Source organism: Camelus dromedarius, chromosome 5, assembly GCF_036321535.1.
Source record: "Camelus dromedarius isolate mCamDro1 chromosome 5, mCamDro1.pat, whole genome shotgun sequence".
In the NCBI taxonomy this organism is placed as follows: domain Eukaryota; kingdom Metazoa; phylum Chordata; class Mammalia; order Artiodactyla; family Camelidae; genus Camelus; species Camelus dromedarius.
This window is the reverse complement of record NC_087440.1, coordinates 40,705,166-40,714,122: the sequence shown is the minus strand read 5'-3', so window position 1 is coordinate 40,714,122 and position 8,957 is coordinate 40,705,166. Positions and strand designations below refer to the sequence as shown.

Below are 8,957 nucleotides of genomic sequence, written 5' to 3'. Positions count from 1 at the left end.
CACTCTCCCAACAATTGAAATGTCTAGACCTGATGACTCAGTCATGAATGCTACCAAGCATTGAAAGAAGAACTAATATAAATTGTCCTCAAACTTTTCAAAAATTGAAGGGGAAACACTTCCAAACTCATTCTATGAGACCAGCATTACTCTAATACCAAAGCCAGACAAAGACACTGCAAGAAAACTACAGACCAATATCCCTTATGAACACTATTGCAAAAATCCTCAACAAAATACTAGCAAACCAAATTCAACGGCATATTAAAAAGATTATACACCATGACCAAGTGGAATTTATCCTTAGACTGCAAGGAGGGTTCAACATATGAAAAACTGATCAATGTAAGAATACCACAGTAACAGAATGAAGGGAAAAAGCCTTCATAGTCATCTCAATTGGTGCAGAAAAACCATCTGACAAATTCAACACCCTTTTAAGGTAAAAAAACCATTCAACAAACTAGGAAAAGGAAGGAGGAAAGGAAGAAAGGAAGTACGTAAGTAAGTGATCCAAGCCAGAAAGGAAGAAGTAAAATTATCTCTGTTCACAGATGATATCCTATATGTAGGCAACCTTAGAGTCCACCAAAAAAAAAAAAAAAAAAAAACCTGTTAGAACTAATAAATGAATTCAGCAAAGTAACAGGATACAAAGTCAGCATACAAAAAATCAGTTGCACTTCTATAAGCAATGATGAACAAACTGAAAAGGATATTTTTAAAACAGTCACACTACAATAACATCCACTACAATAGCATCAAAGTGAATAAAATACTTAGGAATTAACTTACCTGAGGAAGTTAAAGACATACAACGAAAACTATACGACATTGCTGAAATTAAAGTAGGCATAAATAAGTGGAAACACATCCCATGTTCATGAATTAGAAGACTTAATATTGTTTAAAATGCCCATATTACCCAAAACTATCTACAGATTCAATGCAATCCCTATCAAAATCTCATAGTTATTTTTTGGAGAAATAGAAAATTTCATCCTAAAACTCCTCTGGAAATTCAAGGGACCCAGAATAGCAGAAACAGTCTTGAAAAAGAAGAACAAAGTTGGAGGTCTCATACTTCCTGATTTCAGAACTTACTACAAAGCTATAGTAATCAAATGGTGTGGTGGTGGCATAAAGATAGACATATAGACCAATGGAATAGAACAGAGACCCCAGAAATAAGCCCTCATGTATATGGTCAATTTTCAACAAGGATGCCAAGACCATTCAATGGAGAAATGACAGTCTTTTCAACAAATGATGCTAGGAAAACTGGACAGCCACATGTAAAAGAATGAAGTTGGATTCTTCCCTAATTCCATCTACAAAAATTAACTCAAAATGGATCACAGAACTCAACATAAGACCTAAATCATAAAACTCTCAGAAGAAAACAGTAAACACTTTATGACACTGGATTTGGCAATGATTTCTTGGATATGACACCAAAGACACAGGCAACAAAAGAAAAAACAGACAAGTTGGACTTCATGAAAATTAAAAACTTTGGTGCATCAAAGGACAGTTCCACCGAGGGAGGGTATAGCTTAAGTGGTATAGCACATATTTAGCATGCAGGAGGTCCTGGGTTCAATCCCTAGTACCTCCTCTAAAAATAAATAAATAGATCTAATTATCTCCCCACACACTCACAAAAAAAACTATTTGTGTGGTTGCCAGGGGGGAGGGAGGTGAGTAGGGACAGACTGGGAGTTTGAGATTTATAGATACTGACAGGTATATACAGAATAGATAAACAAGTTTATCCTGTATAGCACAGGGAAATATATTCAAGATCTTGTAGTAGCTCACAGTGAAAAAGAATATGAAAACGAATATATGTATACTCATGTATGACTGAAAAACTATGTTGTACACCAGAAATTGACACAACATTGTAAACTGACTATAACTCAATTTAAAAAAAAAAAAAAGGACAGTTCCACCGTCTTCCCCAAGAATCACCACAATTTGTTTCCTGCTTCAGCAGTGCTTGGAATGGAAGGGGCATGAATCCTCCATGCCTGCTGGTGCTCAGAGCCAGCCCTCTGCCCCCTCCTCTGTGCTCTTTGCCCCAAGGTCCCCCACTGCTGATCAAGTGCTGGGCAGCCACCCGCTCTGACCACCAAGGCCCCTCACTGATGGACCAGAACTACCATGAGGAGTCAGAGGCCACCATCAACCACAAGATCAGCCTGGAGCTCTGCACCTCCTACCTCTACCTCTCCTTGTCTTACTACTTTGACTGCAACAATGTAGCTCTGAAGAGCTTTGCCAAATATTCTCTTCATCAGATCTCATGAGGAGAGAAAGCATGCTGAGAAACTGATGAAGCTGCAGAACCCATGAGGTGATCCAGTCTTCCTCCAGGATATCAAGAAACCAGATCAGGAGAACTGGGAGAATGGGCTGAATACAATGGAGTGTGTGTTTCACTTGGAAAGCATGACTCAGTCACTGCTGAAGCCACGGACGAAACAAGCTGGCCACTGACAAAAACAACCCCTACTTGTTGACTTCACTGAGACTCATTACCTGAATGAGCCAGTGAAATCCGAAGAACTGGGAGACCACATAATCAATCTGCCCAAGATGGGGGCCGGAGAATCTGGCATGGAAGAGCATCTATTTGACAAGCCCATCCAGGGAGACAGTGCTAATGAGAGCTAATTCTTAGGCTGGCTTCTCCTATCTCCTTGGTGACTCCCCTGGTTACCAAGGCAGCGCGTGCATGTTGGAGTGTCCTTTACCTTTATTATAGGTTGTACCAAAACATCTACTTAAGTTCTTTCATTTGTACCCTTCCCTCAAATAGAGCAATTTGGTGCTGCCCCCCCACCCCAAAGACACTTTCAACAGCGTGAAAAGGTAACCCATGAATGGGAGAAAATATTTGCAAATCATAAATGTGATAAGGGTTACTATCAAAAGTATATTGAGAACTTTTCAAACTAAACAACAACAAAAAACCCAGGTAATTTGATTCAAAAATAGGTAAAGGACTCCAATAGACATTCACCTCAAAGACAGGTGAATGGCCAATAAGCACATGAAAAGATACTCAACATCACTAATCACTAGATTAATGCAAATCAAAACTACAATGAGATACCACCTCACACCCATTAGCGTAGCTACTATCAAAAAATCCAAAATAACAAATGTTGGCAAGGACGTGGAGAAATTAGAACCCTTGTGCACTATTAGTGTAAATGTAAATGGTTCAGCAGCTGTGGAAAACAGTTTTGCAGTCCCTCAAAAAATTAAAAATAGATCTAGTATATGACCCAGCCATTCCACTTCTGGGTATATGCCCAAAAGAATTAAAAGCAGAGTCTCAAAGGTATATTTGTACACCCATGTTTATAGCAGTTTTATTTGCCATAGCTTGGAAGCAACCCAAGTGTCCAGGAATGGATGAATGAGTAAGCAAAACATGGTATATGCATTACAGGGGAACATTTTTCTGCCTTAAAAAGGAAGGAAATTCTGACATACGCTACAACGTGGATGAACCCTGAGAATGTTATGCTAACTGAAAGCAGTCACAAAAAGACTAACGCTGTAGGATTCCATCTGTATGAGGTACCTGGAGTAGTCAAAATCATAGAGGCAGAAAGTAGAATGGTGGTTGCCAGGGGCTGAGGGGAAAGCGAAACAATGAGTCATTGTTTAGTGGGTGTGGAGTTTCAGTTTTGTAAGATGAGTTTGTAAGAGTTCTGGGGATGGATGGTGGTGATGGTTGCTCAACAGTTCGAATGTAATTAATACCACTAAACTGTTACTTAAACATTGTCAAGATGATGACTTTCATGTGTATTTTACAACTTAAAACATTTTGGAAAAAAAATCAAGGCTAATTCAGGCCAAATCCAGTGTCCAGATATACAGACCTTATGTATATCTATGTAGTTGGTAAATTAAGCGACAAATTTGACTTACCATCCCTCTACTACCTCTGAGAGTCCTAGGGCATATATTTTACAACCAAGCATCCCTATGCATTCACCAAGTGAAGGGAAAGTATACTTTAGCCAAACGGTCTCAATCATGAGTGGAGAATAGAGGCATTTCATACATGCAAAGCCTCAAAAAAATTTACATCCCAGGCATTCTTTCTTAGGCGAGTAGCATATGCCAAAATCAGTCCTTAACGGCTACTATAAGGCAGCATGTATTTTCCTCTAACCTCTTCACAGAACTGACTATAAACCCCCGGAGGGAAGGACCACATTTATACCTCTACGACTCAACAGGATTTTGAGACTGTGTTCATTCCACAGTAGGGATTCAGTACATGTTATTTATTCTAGAGGTATTACCAACAGAAAGTGAATCTTCCGTTAGCAGCGACCAGGGAGGGATGTTGTCAGATGGGACACAGAGAGTGTTAAGGCTCATTTCTCTAGCCATTCCCTCAGCAGCACTCCATCATCTGGTCCCACTTCTGCCTCTAGTTCTCACCAGCATACTCCCTCCCAGCTGTAATCTTCGTGGCTGCTTCTTCCAGGAATAATCATTAATATTCTCCATGATCATTAGTCATATTTAACCACAGAATTACAAACACAGGTAGTTTCTTTTGCTTGACTGTCAAGAAACTTCCTGGATTAGGAAGAACAGTTGCACCCCACTTCCAAGGAAAGATTGCCCCTTCAGTTCCACTAAGTCCCACCAGGTGGCGGTGACACAGTACAAACGAGTTCCAGTTTGATCCCTGTTTATTGAAAGGATCCATCTCCTTTTGCCATTGACGTTATAAAATTTATTTTTAGTGTGACTTGATGGGCCTTGTCTGTAACGCAGCAATATTGGAATCAGACTCTGACACCTAATCACACGGATATAAGCTCTATTAGATTTCAATTAGCATTCACTCTGATTTGATTATAAGGCTTCAACCATTCAAATGGCTAATAGAGAGACATTTAGATAATTGCAGCTGTCTGGGGTTGTTACATTTGCTATCATTTTCACAGGGTGATTCATGCAAAGACAGGGCCATAAAATTTGTTTTTGTTGGCAGAGACAAGGAACGAGGGCTTACTGGGGTTGGGGCGCTGTGAAGCATTGTGCCCTTGTGGTCTGGCATTTGGGATTGTTTTTTAATTAGGAGGGAACTAGGAGGGATAGGTGCTTGCCATGTAGCTGTTTTCCAAAAAGATACTCTTGATTCTCCATCCACACTATTGTTTCATTTGGCAAAAGAGAAGAGGCATTGGCCAAGTTTCCTTTTCCTCTCTTTTAATTGAACTGGACTATGTCTGAACTGAGCAGATAAACCACATCAAAACTCACCTCCTGCACAAAGACCTTTCCAAGTAATTGGAATTGGGGTCTCCCCTCTCACCTAATACTAAGGGTGTTTTACCAAAGTTGCTAGACCACTTAGTGAGGACATTGAGACATCCTTTCAACATAAAATGAGTAGTTGGACTAAATGATCTTCAAGGTCACTTCAGCCCCCACCGTCTCCCATTACAGGGATCAAACAAAAAAATATCTCTGCCACTAAGAGCCCCCGAAGTCTGGGAGCAGGAACAGTTGCCTGAGGTTTTGGAGTGGCCCATACGTGCTGTATGCTGGGTGGGACAGAGGGCTTGCTCTAGAGAGGTGAGGAAACTCTGTGGGCCACTAAGAGCCTGGACTTCAAGTCTCTTGGAAAGAAACAAAAGTCATCAGCAAAAACTCATTTGTTTTTGAATCCAATACTTTACCACTTTTATCCATAGATAACTTGATAATTAGCCAGTATGGCTTCAAAACTATATTCCACTTACAGAAACAAATGTGGTCTCTGAAGACCCGAAAGCAAATGGTGAGGAAGCTCAGAAATGTCTTTTGTTCTGCTAGAAAGAAAATCTTTCTCATGTAATAATGTGAAAACATTAATTCTCATAAATACCCCTCCATTCTCAGAGGCCTAGGACATAACCTCCTAGAGCCCAGGACTGCATGTTCTCAGTCCTACATTTTGGGGCAGGACCTAGCCCGGGGCTCCACCGACAACAGACACTTTGCCGGGCCAGAGGTCAATTCTACTCCAGGTCAGACGTGTATGTGAGAACATAAGGAAACACAAAACTTTCTTAGAACAATTACCCCTCTGGCCTAGTAGTTTGCCTTCTGTATGTTTGAATATGAATTCAGTAATCATCCAAAAAGACAAACATCCTAGTCTGTTCTTTACTGCGTTAAGGAGGGTTTTTTGTTTGTTTTTTTTTAACCCCAAGACAGGTGGCGGTGGGGTGAGCCAGGACCCAAAAGTCTTGACCATAAAAAGAATGTAGGGCTGACAAACCGAAGGTCTGAGCCACCACCCACAACTCAAATGGGTGGGGTCCATTTTTCCCAGAAGTGCAAACAATGTAATTTGTAATACAGAAAAAATGTGGCAGCTTTTGCCAGGGCAATTCTCTCAGCATTCAATGGAGAGGTCGGAGTGGAGGTGGGGGGCATGGACTGGGAAGAGGGGGCGTGGGGCCATGCACACTTACACATAAAAAGGGGTCAAAGAAACACATTTCCTCCTGGTCTATCCCTCCACAGTGGCCTGTATTCGGTTGTTTTGGGAAAACCTGGAGCTGAGCAAACTCCTTAGCCACTTGGTGGAGGGCGTGCATAGCCTCAGTATCAGGATATCCACCCCCCCCCGGGCTTGGGGCCTGATGCTCCCTCAGTAGATAATCCGTTTTAGTACAAGAGAAATGGAATGACATTTTCTGGAGGGATTTCCTAAGTGTTGTTAAAAATCCATTCCTAGGATCCCACCATTGATCTGGCTTTCTGTGATCTCTTCCCCAGACTCAGCCCACCTCAGCCACCCCGCTTCCCGGCTTCCCGGCTGCTCCTCCCAGCCTGCTCCCGCCGCAGGGCCTCTGTGCCAGCACCCGCCCAGCTCACTCCCCACTCTTCCTTCACTCCTCTTCAGTGTTGCCCTCACATCTTGCCAGCCAGTCTGCTGAAAATTTCAGCAGGTCCTCCTGCCCTGACATGTCTACCCCTTCCTCGCATTTATTTTTCTCCTAAGCACTCTCACCAGGGTATTCTACATTGTACTTATTGATCTAGTCTATTTGTATCTTTTGTACAAGGTAAGCTCCCTGAGGGTAGAGTTTGGGACTGTAGCTCCCAGGCTTAGAAGAGTGTCTCAATCACGGACCTAGTCAACAAACTATGGTTACCAAGGGAAAAAGTGGAGGGGGGTATAAATTGGGAGTTCAGGATTTGCAGATACTAACTACTATATATAAAATAGATAAACAACAAGTTCATACTGTAAAGCACAGGGAACTATATTCAATATCCTGTAGTAAACTATAATAAAAAGAATATGAAAATGAATATATGTATGTGTATGTATGACAAACATTATGACGTACAGCAGAAATTGACACATTGTAACTGACTATACTTCAATAAAAAAGAATGCAAATTAAAACAAGAAGGGCCTACTGTATAGCACAGGGAACTACATTCAATTTCTTGTAATAAGCTATAATAGAAAAGAATCTGAAAATATACATGTATGTATATGTATAACTGAATTGCTTTGCTGTACACCTGAAACTAACATTATAAATCAAGTATACTTCAATAAAAAAATTAAATTAAATTAAAAAAGAGTGTCTAAAACAGCGTGGGCACTCAAAACAGAGCTTTGAATGAATAAGGTTCAGTTCCATATTCATACTTTCCACAAGGACACTCTTGACTCACATAAAGAAAGTATTCTTTCTAGGCAAATTAATATTCTAAGGAGGGTTTCTTAGAGAATGATTAAGCATCCTGGGAAACCTGGTTGCTTTCTAGAATCCTCAAGTACTTTTAAGTACTTGTTAGAGATGAAGAGGCTCAGACAGCAGTGTTTCTCAAAGTGTGGCCCTGGCCAGAAGCAAGAGAGAACCTGAAACTTGTAAGAAGGGCATTTTCAAGCCCCATGCTAGACCTACTGAATGCAAATCTCTGGGAGTGGGGCTCAGCAATCCGTGTTTTAAAAGCCCTGTGGTGACTCTCACGTAAGCTACAGTTTGAGGACTAACCACTGATACCAGAGGAAGGGGCGTGGGCTAAATTTTCTAGAGATCTGGATTCCAGTTCTGATCTATTTCATGTGTGACTTTGGGGACATCCCTTAACCTCATCTACCTCCATCTCTGCACTTATAAAATGAAAGAGCTGCTAAATTTTTATTATAAATTTAATGTACTAATGGTAAATCTTTCAATCACAGCCCTGAAAAACCCCTTTAGTTAGCCTTGTAATTGTATGCTTGCAAGTAATTAAACATCGTATCTTAAGTAAAATTTTCTTTTCTTTCAGTTGGCCTTTCTCTTCTCAAGTTAGCCTGAATGGTGAGCAAGTCACACAGACAGTCTCGCCACACTACATGCTTCTTCCTATCTCTTGTTCCTCTCAGGTTTTCAGCTTCCGGGACAGCCCTCTCTTCCAGTTTCCCTCCCATCTATTTGGATGTTTCTTCTCAGTTTCTCCTGCTGGCTTCTTAACCTCAGCCCACCCCTTAAACGCTGGTGTTCCCATCTTGGTTCCTGGAATCTACACACAATTCTGGATGGCTCTGTCTTCACCCTGACTTTAGCTCTTTCTCAAGTAAGCTGATGACTTCCAGGTATTTCATTCTCTTAGAAACCCCCACGTTAAATCAACTGTTAGGTACCCACCAGCCCCTCAGGTTAACCTGCTCAAGACAGAGCTCATCACCATCCCCCAATTCACGCTTCCTCCTATTTTCCCACGAAGTTGCCCAGATCAGTAACAGAGACCTCCTAAACCCTTCCCTCTCATCCAATCAGTCACCCAGACCTGTAGATCCTTGTTTTGGATCGCGTTAGCCATCTCTCTGCCTCACTTTCCAGTCACTGCCTTTTAACTAGTCACCAGCTTCATGCCTAACCCACCCCAGTCTATTTGCCACGCCATCTTCCAAA

General features: G+C 41.3%; 1 pseudogene; it reads left to right on the top strand.

Moving 5' to 3' along the window:
• The first annotated feature begins 2,062 nt into the window (after positions 1-2,062).
• LOC105092150 (ferritin heavy chain-like) lies at positions 2,063-2,679 on the top strand (annotated as a pseudogene).
• The last annotated feature ends 6,278 nt before the right edge of the window (positions 2,680-8,957 follow it).